Source organism: Lissotriton vulgaris, chromosome 10 (genome assembly GCF_964263255.1).
Source record: "Lissotriton vulgaris chromosome 10, aLisVul1.2, whole genome shotgun sequence".
Taxonomy (NCBI): domain Eukaryota; kingdom Metazoa; phylum Chordata; class Amphibia; order Caudata; family Salamandridae; genus Lissotriton; species Lissotriton vulgaris.
The window spans coordinates 38,863,461-38,884,090 of NC_141698.1; positions in this window are offsets into that span (position 1 = coordinate 38,863,461).

The following is a 20,630-nucleotide window of genomic DNA, read 5'->3' on the forward strand; positions in this document are numbered from 1 at the left end:
TTTATGCGTCACCAGCACGAGAACGTGTTTTCATACCTGTTTATGTCTCTCTCTCTCTCTCTCTGGATTCACTATATTTCCATCAGTTTTGTTCAATCAAGCCCTGATTTTTAAATCAATTCCCTGATCAATAGCCCATGTGTTTCTATTAGGAATGTATTCTACTATAGTTGTGGGTTTTCTTCGATAAAAATAGTGATCCTTGCTTGTAAACACACCGACACCCTTCTGTGGACCTGGACTGCAAAATAATCAAAACCTGCAAAGTACAATGAAAATAAGTTTAATTACCAGGGCGGGGGGTCGGGGCTGCTTTGTCTACAATCCTTTACAGCAGCAGGGGGACAGAGCGAGTGAGTGCAATGCTGCATTCCCATTCTAAGCGAGAGACAGGGTGAAGCGCGGACATTTTCGCCCCATCAAGGAGGGGGGGTGAAGTGGTCAGACATTTTCGCCCAAGGAGGGAGGGTGAAGTGGTCGGATATTTTCGCCTCATCAAGGATGGAGGGTTTAGTGGTCAGATATTTTCGCCCAAGGAGGGTGAAGTGTTCAGGCATTTTCGCCCAAGGAGGGAGGGTAAAGTGGTCAGACATTTTCGCCCATGGAGGGAGGGTGAAGTTGTCAGACATTTTCGCCCAAGGTGGGAGGGTGAAGTGGTCAGATATTTTCGCCCAAGGTGGGAGGGTGAAGTTGTCAGACATTTTCGCCCAAGGAGGGAGGGTGAAGTTGTCAGACATTTTCGCCCAAGGTGGGAGGGTGAAGTGGTCAGATATTTTCGCCCCATCAAGGAGGGAGGGGAAGTGGTCAGACATTTTCAACCAAGGAGGGAGGGTGAAGTGGTCAGATATTTTCGCCCCATCATCGAGGGAGGGTGAAGTGGTCAGACATTTTCGCCCAAGGAGGGAGGTGGAAGGGGTCAGACATTTTCGCCCCAGGAGGGAGGGGGAAGTGGTCAGACATTTTCGCCCAAGGAGGGAGGTGGAAGGGGTCAGACATTTTCGCCCCAGGAGGGAGGGGGAAGTGGTCAGACATTTTCGCCCTAAGGAGGGAGGGCTCAGTCCAAGTGATAAAGGTCAGTGGCTTGTGAAGTCTGAGCGCTTTGTTTCATTAAGTTATGTAACACGGCTTCTTTACGTTGCTGTCAATTGTGAATAAAGAGGTTTGGTGATTACAGGTTTGGTGAATTGCTATTCATTTTTCAAGTTTTTGCAGTTTTATATAGCGTGAACTCGACCTGAAGGCAGTGTAGCGCCTTAGGTGAACACAAGTTACATCACACAAGGACACGTTAATTTTTAGGCTCAGGGAGATTAAGTGATTTCCCTAGATTAACCGATTCGCCCAGAATCACAGAATTTCGAGTTGACGCCAAGACTCGAACCTGGTTTCTCAGTTCCGAAGTCGGCATCTCAGGCAGAGAGGATGGAAGGCATGGGCAAAGTGGGCAACTGCGTAGGGGCATAGGGTACCCACCTTTCAAGGGGCCCCTGAGAAAGTTAACTTTCTCTGTAGGTTCAACTGTGTGTATATTTCCATCTCAGCCTGTAAAGTATTATTCAATAACGTTCGGCATCATGGGGCTTGAATTAGAATAAAATACGTAATATTCAACAAGAAGTTTCTCAACCTCCTTGACTTTCCCTTTATTGATATTACCATTGTTTGAATATGCTTAGTATTGATATTTTGTTCTTTGTATGTATTGTATTCACTTTTCGCCCACACTACTCACATTTTCCTCTTCTCAAATCATGTACAACCCATATCTATTACCAGCTATTCCTTTTCATTTCAATTGTATGAATGCTTATTATTTGTGCTGTATTATATACTTGTATCTTCATTTCTCCTATAAACGTACTTTTCAATCTCAGAACAAAATGGGTAATAAAGTACAAAGATTTTCTGAATGGGTCCCCTAAAGTATGGCTTGTTCAGGCCACACTAAATCCTCATGAGGACACTGGTTTAAGGTTTGTTTATTGTACAGTTAATAAAAACTCACAATTTTAAAACGTACAAATATTAAAAGTCAGTAACTTCTTTAAAACACGAGGACACTGAGCTCTGGCACAAATGCCACATTCTCTCACCTTGTTTTTCATGACTCAAATCAAGTTGTTAAAACATTGCATACATTTGCCTGATTTAGCGGCTGAAATGATATTCCTTTGGCGATTATTTTCAATTAGAGATGGTGTTGGTGACTGCTGTTTTTTTTCTACACATTTAACATTATCAAAACTCATTGCTAGCCGTACGCTGTGGTTCAATACAACTAAATTGTGTCACATCTGGTACCTGTGCTTGCATATTAAGAGCCTCATTTCCCAAAAAATGAAATAGCGCGGCTCCGCAAGACCTTTTGCGGCGCTGATCTGCATCATTGTAAAAGCACAGGGGTGCATTGTATTAACGACAGTACGATGCATCGCTGTTCGTTCCCCTGCGGTGGTGCACATTTGGGTGCCATGCACCAGCGCAGGCACCCGTGTGTCATGGTACAAGGGTGCCTGCGTTGCGAGGATGATTGCCTTTGTGCATAAAAACAATAATTGATGTAATTTCCCTCTTTTTATGCATGCTGCAGCATGCATAGAAAGAGGAAAAACTCCTCAATGAGTCACTCCTACTCCTCTCGCACTGAGGTTCCCTGCCAGTTGCATCGCATTCCCTGACGCTACAGGAGTAGCTTGTTGAACTAACCCGTTTCCAGCCTGAGAGGAGGAGGTGAGGAGGAAGAACATCAGCGTGGCCGCAGAGGAGGCGCGAGGCGCGGCTCCGGGACTGCGAGGCTCAGCTATCAGCTACATCAGCTGTTGCCTCTTCCCGTGCGAGCCGCGCCCCCTCCCAGTGCCCGCCCCCACCAAATCGCCTACAACCTCTCGTGGCTCCCGCTACGCGGGCGCCACTCGCACTGAGGTTCCCTGCCAGTTGCATCGCATTCCCTGACGCTACAGGAGTAGCTTGTTGAACTAACCCGTTTCCAGCCTGAGAGGAGGAGGTGAGGAGGAAGAACATCAGCGTGGCCGCAGAGGAGGCGCGAGGCGCGGCTCCGGGACTGCGAGGCTCAGCTATCAGCTACATCAGCTGTTGCCTCTTCCCGTGCGAGCCGCGCCCCCTCCCAGTGCCACGCCCCCTCTCACCGAACAACCACTTAACCGCATTACTAACGCGCATCGCGGGACGCGCGCGGGTCGGAGCCCGGGGCGAAGCCCGGGCCAAGGGCGGGCCCGTTGTTGCCCGTTAGTGCCCGGTAGAGACCGGACCGGGCCACCCCTCTAAGAACGACAACCCAGCAACAAACAAGCATGCCGCCGAAAACCAGAAGCGCCTCCAAACCTAAATCCAAGCATGCACAGGAGGTAGCACAAGTTACAGGTCCCATTGACCTATTCCTATCACGGGTCAATGAAACAATAAACCAAAGTATAGCTATAATAGAAAAGAGAGTTTCAATGGACCTCATGGCCGCAAACGCCAAGCGCTCATCACTCGGCGCTATAGCGAGCGCGGCATCCCCAATTAACCTGACTTCTCAAAACAACTCACTTCCAGTATCTCTATTAACGACAGAACCAAACACCGTTCCCTCAGTGGTCGACCTGTCAGTCACGCACTCTGAGTCGGACCCCTCGTTAACATCAGAAGACCTGGAAGCAACTCCCGATCTAGAGGGATACCACACCCAAGGAAACACAGAAACCATCGAAAATTTGCCCCAGTCCAATGAGAGGGACGGGGCAATATCTGAGACCTGCCTAGCATTTAGTGGAAAAACACACAGTTCACCTGTGATTCATTTAAAATCCCCATCCTCCAACACCACACTGTACATTCCCGACCCTATCCTTCCACACAAGGCAATCTCTAACAGTAACGTATTAGAGCAATGTAAGACCTGTAGAATTACATCACAAGTGCTCACCACCACCAAAGATTTACTTTATCAATATTTAAAGCCAATCCAGCTGAGCATCAGAAACCTCGAAGCTCAAATGACAATAATATCGGCCACCCTCCTAGACTCAAACACCAGGATAGACGTAAAGGGTCAGCGAATCGTCTCAAACCAACCTAAAAAAGCAAATCAAAATCATATGCAGAAGGCAGTCAATATCCCAAAAGTAATACCTACAGCACAGAAGAACTCAAACCCACCATCCACCAAACCCAAACCAACTGCAAGCACGTCCCTTCCTCAGCAAGAGAAACCAGTACAACACATCGCACAGCAAACAGTTACAACAGGCAAGGTCACCACACATACTCCACGTCCAACGCAAAAGACAGATCCCAGTAGAGTCCCTCTAGAGAAACCCGATCCCCAGACTGCGAAACCATCACCTCCCCAAAAAGCACCAAGAAATCCCCCGGAAGCAACCCCGAAAATATTTCCCTCAGTTAGACGCCCAGCTCACCTGCCTCCCGAAGCCACGCCCTTCACAATAGTCCTAACAGGAGTACCTGAGCTAGTAGAGGACATCCCAGAAACTGCATGGTCACTTAAAAACAAGGCCATGCAGTGGCTTAGCATAAACAGACCCCTCGAATCCCATCTATCGGGAGGGATCACGTCAGCACGAAGGGTAGCTTGGATAGGAAAGACAAAGAAAACAATACGCGGCGACTGCATAATTGTAACATGCAGGGACCCCGCAACGGTTGACCACATCTGTGCCTGGCCACAACTTGAGAAAAAAGGGGGAATAGATGCCCGGCACCTCTCCTTCTTCTACCCCCCAGTCAAACAACACCACAACTTCCCACCCTGGGAATGGCACCATCACCCCAAAGCCCAGCGTAACCAGGACCCTTGGCGTCAAACACCATGGAGCCAGAGGGATTATACATTCGAGTACCTAGACAGAGGGGGACCAAGAGACAGGTACGCCGAAGGCCAGGTCCCATACTGGCAGGACAGACCCCACACGGCATACGACGGTTGGCAGGGTTTTCCGACCCAAAATCGATTTGAGTGCCTCGATATGGTTGATTGACCATCCATGGTCGAACCCAGCCACTATAAAGCACCAGATGCCCTACCTTATTCTGCCGCTGGCACACACGTGATAGATCCACCAAATTCGCACGATACCTCAGTGACGCCAAAGACACATTCAAACAACCCTCTGACTCACACTCCCCCTGTCGCACTGGCCACGAGAGGAAGACCACCCAAAGAACAACTGTCAGTCGCAGAAATCCCCACCAACCTCAATACAGCACCTGCCACCTCGATAGACAAAAGGGCCAGGACTATAGGTATAGCCTTCTGGAATGTCGCAGGCCTAACCGGAAAAATTGCATGCCCTCAATGGCTGGAAGTAGTGGGCAGCCACCAAATCTTGTGCCTACAAGAGACCTGGCGTACATCCCCCCTCCATCTAGCGGGATACAAGACATTTTTTACTACAGCAACGCCAAGTCCAATGGGTAGACCAAAAGGCGGGCTTATGATCTACCTTTCTAATACCATAGCAGCCACCGTAAAGTTAACAAAAGAAACACCCATCTTCCAAATCATCCAAATCACTCACCAGATCACAGCAACGAGGAACATAATCATACTCATAAACTATTACAATAACATGGGTACTCAGGACTGCTGTACCTACTTAGACGAAATGGTGACCCACATATCTACATTACAAAGCACGAATCATAACGCAACAATGAAACTTATTTGGGGAGGCGACTTCAATCACCCACTATGCCCAAGCCATAAAAGCGGAATCTGTGGCCTGCAATCTGAATCCGGAAACTCCATCCCCCACTTTGTACACTCCCAAAGTGGAAGCAAGTTCAATGAAACTATATTTTCTCTGGACCTAGACTTCGTAAATGAATTAGTCGACCCACCCCAGGAATTCTCATCCACTTTCCACGGGCGAGGTTGCACGTCTACCATCGACTTCATTCTAGCATCTAACACCTGCAAAGGATCGCTAAATAACTACAAAGTAGGGTCCAGCCCGATTAGTGACCACTATCCCCTAAGCGTAGAGCTTATCATAGAAGAAGTAGGCCCGTACAAACCACAAACCAGCCATCTGGACCAAGAATCTTTAGCATTAAAAAAGAAGAACGGATACGCCATCAAATGGGCAAAAGTCGACCCCGAAGTCATCTCGCAAAGGATACTCGAAAAAACGTATCCCTGGCAAAGGGACTGCCTGTCAGCAGAGGCCTCCCCCGCACAAATTATTGCCTCTTTTAATAACATCCAAGGGGCAATAAGAGATGAACTATTCAGGCAAACGGCAAACAAGCCAAAATCCGATACAAAGAGATGGTTCAACCCAGATTGCAGAAAGGCCCTCACATCCTTAAAAGAAGCCCTACGACAAAAACCGCGAGATGCTCAACTAATCTCGGTCCGAAGAAAAAATTACAACAATGCCAGGAAAAACCGAAGGCTCCAGATAAAGAAAGATCTATGGTCCCAATTGCATGAGAGTGCATTAAAAAAGGACAGTATCACTTTCTGGCAGGTTATTAGATCACCCTTCTTAAACAACAACACCGACACACATCACCTCGACGTAGCCATAACTGAGAACGACTGGGTCCAACATTTTACAAAAATCTTCGGCCAGACAACAGACATTTCTCAAAAAGAAAGCGAGGATGAAACAGAGAAAAGTCCTCTCCCCATCGGCTCCATCAATCTATGCTTCACGGTCAATGAGGTCAGAAAAGCGATTAAAGCATCAAAAACTGGCAAGGCTCCCGGCCCCGACGGGGTACCCATGGACCTGTTCATATATAACAACGAATACTGGTCACTAATAATAACTCGGGTAATGACCGCAGTCACCAAAATCGGACTCCTTCCATCATGGTCATCATCCACCCTCGTGCCAATATTTAAGAAAGGGGACCGGAACGATCCCGTGTGCTACCGTCCGATCTCCCTTCTGGACTCCACAGGTAAAATCGCAGGCCGATTACTCCTGGACCGATTACAATCTTGGGCCCAGGAAAACAACATCCTCACAGACCTGCAATACGGCTTTCAGAAGGGGCTCGGGACGGTGGAACAGGCCTTAAACCTCACCCTTCTGGCCGGAAAATATACACGTGCAAAAGAAGGAAAAATCTACCTGGTATATGTGGATCTAAGCGCGGCCTTTGATTGTGTCCACCATGCAAAGATGTGGGACATTATGACCAATCTCGGAGTAGATCCATCCATACTGGCCTTTCTTCAGGAACTATATACCAACGCAGAAGGCCGAGTGCGTTATGGCACTGGTGGCGAACTATCACGTCCCTTTAAAATTAAAAGAGGAGTAAGGCAAGGGTGCGTGCTGGCTCCCTTCCTATTCAATTTATATACCAATGGGATTGAAAAAGCCATGTTGGCAGGGAGTCAGGACCTTCCTCAGATAGCACGTCGCCCTATACCCATCCTCCTCTACGCCGACGATTCGGTCATTCTGGCCCGAACAGCCAACCAACTCCAGCATCAGCTGAACAAATATGTGACATTCATGGACTCCCTGGGTCTAAAAGTAAATGCAAAGAAAACTTTCACAATGAGCATAGGCCCCAAACGCGGAACTCTAAAACCCATATACATAAACAATACCAAGCTGGAAAAAACACCAGTGTATCCTTACCTGGGCATACTTGTAGACGACTCAATGACATGGCGCAAAGCCATCGAAGCCAGAAATCTTAACTTTCGGCGAGCAACATCAGCACTATGTGCCTTTTCCAGGAAACTCGGCAAGCCAGCTGCCTCGGAACTACTAACGCTGTACTATGCAAAATGTCACAGCGTGGCTAGCTACGGAGCAGGCATCTGGGGCCATGGAAACATTAACCAACTGCAGGTAACGGAGAACGCCTTCATCAAGTACGTCCTGGCTCTTCCCCAAAGCTCCCCAATTTTAGCATCACATCGGGAGCTAGGGATGGAATTTGTGACAGACACCCTACGCTGCCAGCCCCTCATCCTATGGCGCCGCATATGGTGCAACCCAGAAAGCCATATAACACGTTCTCTCATTACCGATTGCCTCAGCCTTGCCCACTGGAGAAAAATACCCTGGCTCAATTACATCTACAAATTTTTCCAAGATCTCGATCGGGAGCAGTACTTCCTAGACCCACCCTCAATAGAGGATATTTCAAAGAAACAACTCAAAGACTTATGTATGGGTCACCTGAGAGAACTCCGGAATCAGGCAGAAATCGTAAAACCACAAAACGGGAAGATCTGCCCACTGCAATCAGCGAAATTGGCACAGCCCTATTTGACGTTTTTTCTCTCGAACTATGAAAAGTACCTACTGACAAGGCTCCGGTTCGATCTCTTCTTCCGCTTGGTTTCTTTCCCGGAACAGCACAACTGGTCTCGGGACATGATTCGTTGTCCGTGTGACGGAGTCTCCAAACAATCCACGGTCCACGTCACATTGTTCTGCAAATTCTATAGAGAAGCCAGGAAAAAATGGATCCTTCCTCTCCTTCGTCCAAGCGGCCTCAGAAACACGTACCCAGCTCTCGCTTACCTCCAGTCACCGGCAAATCCGCATGAAGCTAAAATGACAGTGACTTTTCTAAAAATTGTATTAAAAATTCGCAAGGGCATGATTTTATAAATTGTAATATGTGTACTTTTGAGTGAACCCGATGTTTTTTTTACAAAAATGTACTTTTTATGATTATGCAAATTTTTATAATCGAATAAAAGTTTATGAACTGCAAAAGAACTGAACTACTCCTCCCCTGGGGAGGTGCAGGATTCTGACGCATTTCCAGCTTTACAAAACTTTGTAAATCTGGGAACGTAACATGGTCCATGTATGTTGCGTGAACACACCCATAGAACACCCCTAATGCGTGAAAGGCACCCATATTTACAAGCCCATGACAAGTAACACCGGGTGACTTTACGTGGCCTTGTAAATATGGACAGGCACATTGCGCCACCGGTGCAGCAAAAACAGTGATTTGATTTTTCCAGCGCATGGGAAAGCTGTTATTGCTGTTAATACAACGCATCCCTGTGCTTTTAGAGTGACGCAGCTCAGCGCAGCAAAATGGTTTGCGGCGCTGAGCTGTGTCATTTTGTGGTAAATGAGGCCCGTGTTCTTTTCTGGCCTGTGTACGTCATATTTTGCACTTTCTTTGATTAGAGTCTCGTATTTCTAGGCCAATCCTTTCTTCTATAAATCAATTCTTTGTACAAATGACTGGGGACAAGATATTTATTTGTCTCAGTCTTTTGCACATACTAAAAAAAATGAAACTTCAGCTCATGCATTTCCTGGAGAAGAGGCCAAAACATATAGACATTTCTAAATGCTTTGTACTTCTTGGCATCATTTGACCAGATGCTCACGCATCTGTTTGAATATTGTGCTATATTGTGTGTTATCATATAACTCCACTTCTACTTTCTCGGGGCACTTTGCATGTATTAGGAAATGCTGATGAGACCGGAAGTCACTACAGCCCTGTGAAGCTGGATGCGCTGGCCTGATTGTCTAAATATCAGAGCCAGGTTAATATTCAGAATCCATCAATGTGCATCGTTTCCCGCAGTCTAACCTCTGCCTTCCATCAAAATAACTAGAATGCATGTGGTAGTGAGTGGTCCTTTTCCTCCTCTTTCTATAAATCAAGTTAAGAAAACAATTCGTATTCCCTTTCATCTCTCCGCAGCCGTCAACAGTGATGATCACACAGTACTGTAGAGCTCCACGGTTTGTCATGTTTCTCCACTATGTTAGAGAAAAAAGGATGGCCCGGTCAGTGGAGTCTTCGAGGCACTAGGTGCCCTGAGGTGTATCCCAGGGATTCAACTTCTCATGTCTGTTGTTCAATAGCTACGAAGACCAGCTGACACAATTACTTGAGAAATTATTTTCAAGGTCAATTTCGAAAATTTCGCAAATGACATGCAAATTACTTCTAGAGTGACAGTCAGCAATATTTTACCACATGAATCAACTTGTGTTCGGACGATGTATCCAACTAGATGAACAGCCATTACCTCTGCATAAATGCATCCAAAAACTGAGGGGCATATTAGCAAGGGCATTATCCGGGACTTTTTCCGGTAAAGCAGCAATAATTTTATCGCCCTATTAGAAAGCTGTCGCTAACTGCAGTTAGCGACAGCTTTTAGGTGATAGCTACAGGTTTGGGCCCGCTTTGCATGTCAGCGATATTTATCGCTAATGACATGCAAAGTGGGCGTACCCGACGTGTTAGCATCCGAAAGCAGTCGCTAACACAGCTATCGCCTATTAGCAAGGCAGGCGAAGCGATAAAAAAATTAGCGCTAAGCGAGAATATCGCTAAAACCCAACGCGACGTCTTAACCTATATATCGAATGGGAGGTGGATATTCAGGTTAAGTCCCTATTAGCGTTAATGCCTGAATATCGCTGGATTTCCAGTGTGAGTGTTTGATTGATTCAGATGCGCCGTCCATCACCATCCCCTTTTGTACCGCTTTTGGCCGCCATAAGTGTGGCAGGGTATGCTCAGACGTGAGTCCCTTGCTCACTGTTCGACTGGATTCAAGCAAGCCGGGCTGAAGACGGCGGGAATGCCAGAAACCAGTCCTCGGAAGCTTGTTTCCGGTCCAGGGAAGACATGGCTTGGCAGTTCGGGCTGGACTGTTCCCATGAGACACAGGGTCAGACTGATTTGCATATAGCCATGTCTGAACTGGGGTGGCAGAGTGAGCTAAAGAACGGTGATGGATTAAACCCAGATCTTTTGACTGGGTGTGAGTGTTTGATTGATTCAGATGCTCCGTCCATCACCACCCTCTTTTGCACAGCTTTTGGCTGCCATAAGTGTTGCAGGGTATGCTCAAACGTGAGTCCCTTGCTCACTTTGCCACTGGATTCAAGCAAGCCGGGCTGAAGACGGCTGGAATGCCAGAAACGGGTCCTCGGAAGCTTGTTTCCGGTCCAAAGAAGACATGGCTTGGCAGTTTGGGCTGGACTGTTCCCATGAGGCATAGGGTCAGACTGATTTACACATAGCCATGTCTGAACTGGGGTGGCAGAGTGGGCTAAAGAACGGTGATGGATTGAACCCAGATCTTTTGACTGGGTGTGAGTGTTTGATTGATTCAGATGCTCCGTCCATCACCACCCCCTTGTGTACCGCTTTTGGCCTCCATAAGTGTGGCAGGGTATGCTCAGACGTGAGTCCCTTGCTCACTTTGCCACTGGATTCAAGCAAGCCTGGCTGAAGACGGCTGGAATGCCAGAAACCGGTCCTCGGAAGCTTGTTTCTGGTCCAGGGAAGACATGGCTTGGCAGTTCGGGCTAGACTGTTCCCATGAGGCACAGGGTAAGTCTGATTTGCATATAGCCATGTCTGAACTGGGGTGGCAGAGTGGGATAAAGAACGGTGATGGATTAAACCCAGATCTTTTGGCTGGGTGTGAGTGTTTGATTGATTCAGATCCTCCGTCCATCACCACCCCCTTTTGTACCGCTTTTGGCTGCCATAAGTGTGGCAGGGTATGCTCAGACTTGAGTCCCTTGCTCACTTTGCCACTGGATTCAAGCAAGCCGGGCTGAAGACGGCTGGAATGCCAGAAACCGGTCCTCGGAAGCTTGTTTCCGGTCCAGGGAAGACATGGCTTGGCAGTTCGGGCTGGACTGTTCCCATGAGGCACAGGGTCAGACTGATTTGCATATAGCCATGTCTGAACTGGGGTGGCAGAGTGGGCTAAAGAACGGTGATGGATTAATCCTAGATCTTTTGACTCGGTGTGAGTGTTTGATTGATTCAGATGCTCCGTCCATCACCACCCCTTTTCTACCGCTTTTGGCCGCCATAAGTGTGGCAGGGTATGCTCAGACGTGAGTCCCTTGCTCACTTTGCCCCTGTATTCAAGCAAGCCGGGCTGAAGACGGCTGGAATGCCAGAAACCGGTGCTCAGAAGCTTGTTTCCGGTCCAGGGAAGACATGGCTTGGCAGTTCGGGCTGGACTGTTCCCATGAGGCACAGGGTAAGACTGATTTGCATATAGCCATGTCTGAACTGGGGTGGCAGAGTGGGATAAAGAACGGTGATGGATTAAACCCAGATCTTTTGGCTGGGTGTGAGTGTTTGATTGATTCAGATCCTCCATCCATCACCACCCCCTTTTGTACCGCTTTTGGCCGCCATAAGTGTGGCAGGGTATGCTCAGACTTGAGTCCCTTGCTCACTTTGCCACTGGATTCAAGCAAGCCGGGCTGAAGACGGCTGGAATGCTAGAAACCGGTCCTCGGAAGCTTGTTTCCGGTCCAGGGAAGACATGGCTTGGCAGTTCGGGCTGGACTGTTCCCATGAGGCACAGGGTCGGACTGATTTGCATATAGCCATGTCTGAACTGGGGTGGCAGAGTGGGCTAAAGAACGGTGATGGATTAATCCTAGATCTTTTGACTCGGTGTGAGTGTTTGATTGATTCAGATGCTCCGTCCATCACCACCCCTTTTCTACCACTTTTGGCCGCCATAAGTGTGGCAGGGTATGCTCAGACGTGAGTCCCTTGCTCACTTTGCCCCTGTATTCAAGCAAGTCGGGCTGAAGACGGCTGGAATGCCAGAAACCGGTGCTTTGAAGCTTGTTTCCGGTCCAGGGAAGACATGGCTTGGCAGTTCGGGCTGAACTGTTCCCATGAGGCACAGGGTCAGACTGATTTGCATATAGCCATGTCTGAACTGGGGTGGCAGAGTGGGCTAAAGAACGGTGATGGATTAATCCTAGATCTTTTGACTCGGTGTGAGTGTTTGATTGATTCAGATGCTCCGTCCATCACCACCCCTTTTGTACCGCTTTTGGCCGCCATAAGTGTGGCAGGGTATGCTCAGACGTGAGTCCCTTGCTCACTTTGCCACTGGATTCAAGCAAGCCGGGCTGAAGACGGCTGGAATGCCAGAAACCAATCCTTGGAAGCTTGTTTCCGGTCCAAGGAAGACATGGCTTGGCAGTTCGGGCTGGACTGTTCCCATGAGGCACAGGGTCAGACTGATTTGCATATAGCCATGTCTGAACTGGGGTGGCAGAGTGGGCTAAAGAACGGTGATGGATTAATCTTAGATCTTTTGACTCGGTGTGAGTGTTTGATTGATTCAGATGCTCCGTCCATCACCACCCCTTTTGTACCGCTTTTGGCCGCCATAAGTGTGGCAGGGTATGCTCAGACGTGAGTCCCTTGCTCACTTTGCCCCTGTATTCAAGCAATCCGGGCTGAAGACGGCTGGAATGCCAGAAACCGGTGCTCGGAAGCTTGTTTCCGGTCCAGGGAAGACATGGCTTGGCAGTTCGGCCTGGACTGTTCCAATGAGGCACAGGGTCAGACTGATTTGCATATAGCCATGTCTGAACTGGGGCGGCAGAGTGGGCTAAAGAAAGGTGATGGATTAAACCCAGATCTTTTGACTGGGTGTGAGTGTTTGATTGATTCAGATGCTCCATCGATCACCACCCCCTTTTGTACCGCTTTTGGCCACCATAAGTGTGGCAGGGTATGCTCAGACGTGTGTCCCTTGCTCACTTTGCCCCTGTATTCAAGCAAGCCGGGCTGAAGACGGCTGGAATGCCAGAACCCGGTCCTCGGAAGCTTGTTTCCGGTCCAGGGAAGACATGGCTTGGCAGTTCGGGCTGGACTGTTCCAATGAGGCACAGGGTCAGACTGATTTGCATATAGCCATGTCTGAACTGGGGTGGCAGAGTAGGCTAAAGAATGGTGATGGATTAAACCCGATCTTTTGACTGGGTGTGAGTGTTTGATTGATTCAGATGCTCCGTCCATCACCACCCCCTTTTGTACCGCTTTTGGCCGCCATAAGTGTGGCAGGGTATGCTCAGACGTGAGTTTCTTGTCCGCTTTGCCAGTGGATTCAAGCAAGCCGGGCTGAAGACGGCTGGAATGCCAGAAACCGGTCCTCGGAAGCTTGTTTCCTGTCCAGGGAAGGCATGGCTTGGCAGTTCTGGCTGGACTGTTCTCATGAGGCACAGGGTCAGACTGATTTGCATATGGCCATGTCTGAACTGGGGTGGCAGAGTGGGCTAAAGAACGGTGATGGATTAAACCCAGATCTTTTGGCTGGGTGTGAGGGTTTGATTGATTCAGATGCTCCGTCCATCACCACCCCCTTTTGTACCGCTACAGAGTGGATACAGCATGTCTCGAAGAGACAGCTCCTGCACTGCCTAGGCTGGACCTAAAATTGATATTCTTGTCAACTATATTTGTGCATTAAAATATTTGTGTGTCCCATTATTTATTTTCTGATATTTCTGTCACTCGATATTTTTGCAACTCCTTGTAGTCTCTAGATTAGGCTGACACAGGCTTGTGTCACCTACACCCAATGGTTGTTTGGAGTAGTGGAAGAATTTTGAAAAGTAAGAATAAGTTGACATTGAAGTCCTTGACCACGTGTTAAGTTGAGAGACAAATGAAACTCCAAGATTATCCAAAGGTTCCTGGCTTTCTGGATATTATGGTGCGGGGTCTTAAACTTGGTGCCAGTCTCAGGATCATGTAATAGTCTTCCTTTGCCCTACCGCAAGGATCTCAGGGGCATATTAGCAACAAATAGAGAGATTTATCCCCAAATGAGCTTTGCGCATTTTTTTTATCGCAGCGCATCACCGGATATTAATGCTGAGATAACGTGCAATTAGCAACTTTTATCTGAAAAGCGATAAATTATCCGGCCATACCATATCCATCACCATTCTGAACTGGGGTGGCAGAGTGGGCTAAAGAACGGTGATGGATTAAACCCAGATCTTTTGACTGGGTGTGAGTGTTTGATTGATTCAGATGCTCCATCCATCACCACCCCCTTTAGTACCGCTTTTGGCTTCCAAAAGTTTGGCAGGGTATGCTCAGACGTGAGTCCCTTGCTCACTTTGCCACTGGATTCAAGCAAGCCCGGCTGAAGACGGCTGGAATGCCAGAAACCAGTCCTCGGAAGCTTGTTTCCGGTCCAGGGAAGACATGGCTTGGCAGTTCGGGCTGGACTGTTCCCATGAGGCACAGGGTCAGACAGATTTGCATATGACCATGTCTGAACTGGGGTGGCAGAGTGGGCTAAAGAACGGTGATGGATTAAACCCAGATCTTTTGACTGGGTGTGAGTGTTTGATTGATTCAGATCCTCCGTCCATCACCACCCCCTTTTGTACCGCTTTTGGCTGCCATAAGTGTGGCAGGGTATGCTCAGACTTGAGTCCCTTGCTCACTTTGCCACTGGATTCAAGCAAGCCGGGCTGAAGACGGCTGGAATGCCAGAAACCGGTCCTCGGAAGCTTGTTTCCGGTCCAGGGAAGACATGGCTTGGCAGTTCGGGCTGGACTGTTCCCATGAGGCACAGGGTCAGACAGATTTGCATATGACCATGTCTGAACTGGGGTGGCAGAGTGGGCTAAAGAACGGTGATGGATTAAACCCAGATCTTTTGACTGGGTGTGAGTGTTTGATTGATTCAGATCCTCCGTCCATCACCACCCCCTTTTGTACCGCTTTTGGCTGCCATAAGTGTGGCAGGGTATGCTCAGACTTGAGTCCCTTGCTCACTTTGCCACTGGTTTCAAGCAAGCCGGGCTGAAGACGGCTGGAATGCCAGAAACCGGTCCTCGGAAGCTTGTTTCCGGTCCAGGGAAGACATGGCTTGGCAGTTCGGGCTGGACTGTTCCCATGAGGCACAGGGTCAGACTGATTTGCATATAGCCATGTCTGAACTGGGGTGGCAGAGTGGGCTAAAGAACGGTGATGGATTAATCCTAGATCTTTTGACTCGGTGTGAGTGTTTGATTGATTCAGATGCTCCGTCCATCACCACCCCTTTTCTACCGCTTTTGGCCGCCATAAGTGTGGCAGGGTATGCTCAGACGTGAGTCCCTTGCTCACTTTGCCCCTGTATTCAAGCAAGCCAGATGTGGTGGCAGCACGCCTATCATTTTTCATTGGTAACTTCAAGTGTCCTTTGTCAAGTCTTGTTTCTAAGTGGTTATTTGTTCTTATATGCCCCTTCTTTTCCTGTGTTGCTATTGCCAACGCAGCATGTCTGTATTACTTGTAGGCTTCCTCCTTTCTGCATTTGAGTTTGTTTGTGTGCACTATTTTTTTTATTTAGTTTCAGGCATTTGAGCACAGATGGGGCCAGGACATGCTGCCGCAGCCAAGTGAAACCACATGCCGCACCCTAGGGCACTCCGGTGGGTTATGCTAGGCTCTCACTACTCCTCCGTGTGTGCCTCAAATGCTTATCTTCTCTGAAGGGGTGATGTTTTCCATCTGTAGTTGCACCTGACTCCCTGTGATGCCAAAATATAGGAAGATTCATGCTCTGCTTGTCTTATTTTATTGTTTGTGAGTGTGACTTTATTTACACTCTCCTCTAGTTTAGTTCTGTGAGAGCAACATCATGCACAACGAGTGGACTGAGCCCCAGCAGCAAGTTCATTGGATTTCTGCATGCCGGGGCACCCTTTAGAACGGGGCTGAATTACTTGTACCTTGCTGCTGTATTTCTGAGATACAAGCATCAATTCCACAAATGTATTCAACTTGCCAACAGATCAGAAAACCAAATCTTAGGAACTGTTGCATGAGAATTGCAGCTTTCTGGGGCATGGACAATTGTTAGAATAGTGGCCTGGAAGGATTCAGGTGTATTTAAGGGACGTCATCATGCTAATGCCTGTGTGTCTTCCATTTTGCATGTAGTAAAGAGGGAATGGTCAGGCATGTCTAAGGGCTTAGGAAACCTTCCTGTAGTGTTATTCGTGGGTTAATATCAATGGGCCTCTTCAGTGGATTGTGCATGTGCCTTGAAGAATGGACTTTTTTTGATGTTGTTGCCCGATGAGGATATCTAAATGGCTAAGCAACCTGCCCCCCCCCCCCATCCCTTAAATGCGCACAGTGGGGGCCCGGACAGAGGCGGGGCATTGTGGGGGGCAATACTGACCCAGAGCGATCTGAAGCTGTGTTTAGTCTGAAGCGCTGTTGTTGGGGCTGAGGACACCGGTCGAATGACCGGGAGATCCCGATTTCAGATCTCAGCGGTGTCTCATGGGTCTGCAAGTGGAGGTGCTGGGGCGAAGCAGGCTCGGGGCTGGTTAGTAAGTGGATGGGAGACCGTGTGGGGACAAAAAAGGATGAAACGATTGGTTTATGAACACTTTCTGTGATTCTGGGCAAATCACTTAATCTCCCCATGCCTGAATGTGGAAAGTAAATACGGTGCTCATTTAAAGCGCTCCAAGGCTCAGGTTAGTTTGGAGCAAACGTGAGAGGAGAGGCAAGTGTTTTTCTTTCCAGTACTGTTGAGACAGGGATTGCCCGCATAAAAGATATCCTTCTTTATAGGGGCCTGTGCTTGACATAAGGATCACAGCTTCATATCTTGGTGGGTCCGCCCAATTTTCAAGGGGCCTCGCTATTAAAGACGGCGCAGTTATAAGGTGGCAATTTAGTCTTCATATGTGACAGTGCTGCATGCTAATTTTCTTTTCAATGTAGGCTGTCACTGAAGGGGACGTTGCGGTCAGAGCTAACGGAGAGTGGCACGGTGGACCACGTTCCCAGAGGACATAGGCAGGCCTGCATTTCACTGCTTTTATTGGGCCGCCGGGCTAGAGTGCGTTAGAGTGCGCTCGCACAACACACCAGGCAAGCTGGTGTGTCACGGTCACAGTTGCGTGGTGCCTACGGCCAGACTGTGTGCCTCCAACTAGGTGCAGGTAAAGCCAGGCAGGCCCTGGTGGTGCAGTGACACATAGTGCTCATAGGTGAGCAGAAAGTGTAGGTGGTTTACCTGTTGCAGGACAATAAGAGGATGTCTAGCGGACGCGGCGCTAAGTACTCCCGCATGGAGCATATGCTGCAGGGATGATACGCAAGATGACAGCAATGGACAGGAGATGGGGGAAAGTGGACCAGATAGGCAAGAGCGTGGCAGAGCTCAGACAGAGGTTTGATGAACTGGCGGGGCCATCTGGGAGACCCAAGCAAATAATAGTGCCCCCGCAGTCCAGGGGGGAATTGGATGCTTTGCCTAAGCGGGTCAGGGCCAAGAGGGGTAGCGGTCGGGTCTCCAAGCGACAGGAAAAGGGAGGGCCTTCTTGGGTGGTCCCTGAGGGAGGGCTTCCACCACTGGTGGCTCCTATGCCGGCTCCCATAATCCCGACAAGTGTACCAGTAACACCGGCTCCGGCCTCACCGGTGCCTGCACCAAGCATAGGGCCTCAGGTGGTGCCAGCGGTAGTCCCGGTATTACCCGTGTCTAACCCGGCATCTATTCCGGTACCGGCACGGGATCCCCCATGCCAGTTTCAGCACCTCCAGTGGTGGATCAGGTACCTCCAGAGCTGGCAGCGCAGATAGCAGCTGTACTCCCTTGGCTAGGCATTGGCGGGATGTTACCTTCTGCAGTGGGCGTCAAGGAGGTGGGAGAGGACCCCTCGGCGGATGCCCAAAAAAATGGTAGCAAAGATCATGATTGCTCAGGGTGGCGGGGGGGCAAGCACGCCCTTTACTCCACAAGCAACATGTCCGGGCAGCGACTCTGGAAAAGACAAGACTGTTGAACCAACGCGAGCCGCAGAAAGTGGTAAGGAGGTGGCATTACCAGTGCTGGGGGAAGGTACAATACCCTCCAGGAGGGAAAATGTGGCTCAGCATGTAACTTAAGAAGTGAACAATTTGATTTTCTTTGCTAGTTGATAACAGGGAAATGGAGTATGCTAGGAAATAGAAGGACTGGATGTTGCCTAGCGAATGGCTGGTTGAAATGGCAAAATTCAGGGTGGAGGAGACATTGATCAATTGGATTAGAGCCATTTCTGTGTTTAGGGCGATTACAGCGGAGCGTTTCCCTAATTTTCAGGCAGAGATGGCATGTTACCAGAGTAGGATCACAACTTTCAGTGATAACTATGGAGGGGACGGGTTGAAGGAGTATGACATGAGTTTCAGGAAGGCTAAAGAGTTTAACCCCTCACTCTCATGGGATCGTGTGGATTCCATTTCATGGTATGGCCAGTTTAGGGCCTGGCAACCAGGGAGTGCGGGGCCAAGTTGGAACAAAAGCTACCCCTCCAAACACCAGCCGCCCTTTCAGCCACCATAGTGGGGTGGCACGGCCACTAAGGTGTGGAGCCGTGGTGGGCGAAAAGGGGTGTGCTGGGATTTTAACAAGCGTACATGCACCAGGACACAAGGCACTTGTAAGTTCAGGCATGCATGTTCCATTTGTAACCAACCTTCCCACCCAGAAACAGCCTGCCGCACTAAAGGTAACGCATATGGAAACAGGGGAAGAAGAAACAGGATTAGGGGGGGAGGCCGGTTGGTAGCTCATTCACCCATTGACGTTCTGGCTATGACTCCTTGCCTGAAAAGGTACCCAGACCATGCCTCTGCGGGGATGTTGCAAGAAAGGCTTTAGGATCCCAGCAATGGGATATTCCGGAACACCAGAATGTAGGAATCAACTCTCAGTTAGGCACAACCCAGATGTGGTGGCGACAAAAATTGCTAAAGAGCTGCACCTGGGTAGGATAGCGGGTCCTTTTAATGACATCCCTGTACCTGATTTTGTTTGCTCGCCCCTCGGCGTGATCCCAAAGAAGGAGGAGGGCGAGTACAGACTCATTCATAACCTGTCAGCACCTAGGGGCGCATCATTAAATGATGCTATAAATGAAGACATTTGTAGTGTTAAATATGCGTCTTTTGACCAGGCAGTGCATATGTTGAGGACTCCTGGACCTGGAGCCTTGCTGGCCAAAGTCAGACATTGAATCTGCTTTTCGGCTACTGCCGGTGCATCCCCTAGATCAGCATCTGCTAGGCTTCTCTTTTCAAGGCAAATTCTATATGGATATGTGTATGCCCATGGGTGGTTCTGTTTCATGCGCCTACTTTGAGAAATTTAGTTCCTTTCTGGAATGGGCTTTTAGGCAAACAACAGGACACCACCATGTCATGCATTATCTCGATGACTTTCTCTTTCTGGGGTCGGCGGGCTCATGGGACTGTGCTTGGGCATTGCAGGAATTTTGCGTGCTCATGCGTGCTTTTGGGGTACCTGGAAAGACGGTGGGACTGGCAACCACATTGGAATTTTTAGACATAGAATTGGACTCAGTGGAGGGTTGTTTCAGGTTACCCAAAAAAAAAATCACGAAATTTAGAGCAGCTCTCCAGCAATGTTTGGTTAGAGAAAAAGTGACGCTCCAGCAGCTACAGCAGACAGTGGGCCAGCTGAATTTTGCACTAAGTGGTGCGGTCCCCCCACTACGTCTGCTGAGTTAGGTCTATGGACTGACGCTGCGGGCAGTGTAAGGTTTGGCGCTATACTTGGAAACAAGTGGGTGGCCTGACCGTGGCCAGTTTGGTGGGAGGAGAGCGGCTTGACAGCTAACATCGGTTTCTTGGAGCTATTTCCAATCTGGGTTGCATTAACAGTTTGACCTGATCAGTTGTGTAATTAATCTGTGATCTTCTGGTCAGATAACATGACTGTAGTAGAATGTATCAACCAGCAGGCAGCGCAGTGTAGGTTTATACTACGCCTACTGAAGGAAATTGTGCTGGTTTGCATGAAACTGAATGTACAGTTTAGGGCCAAACAT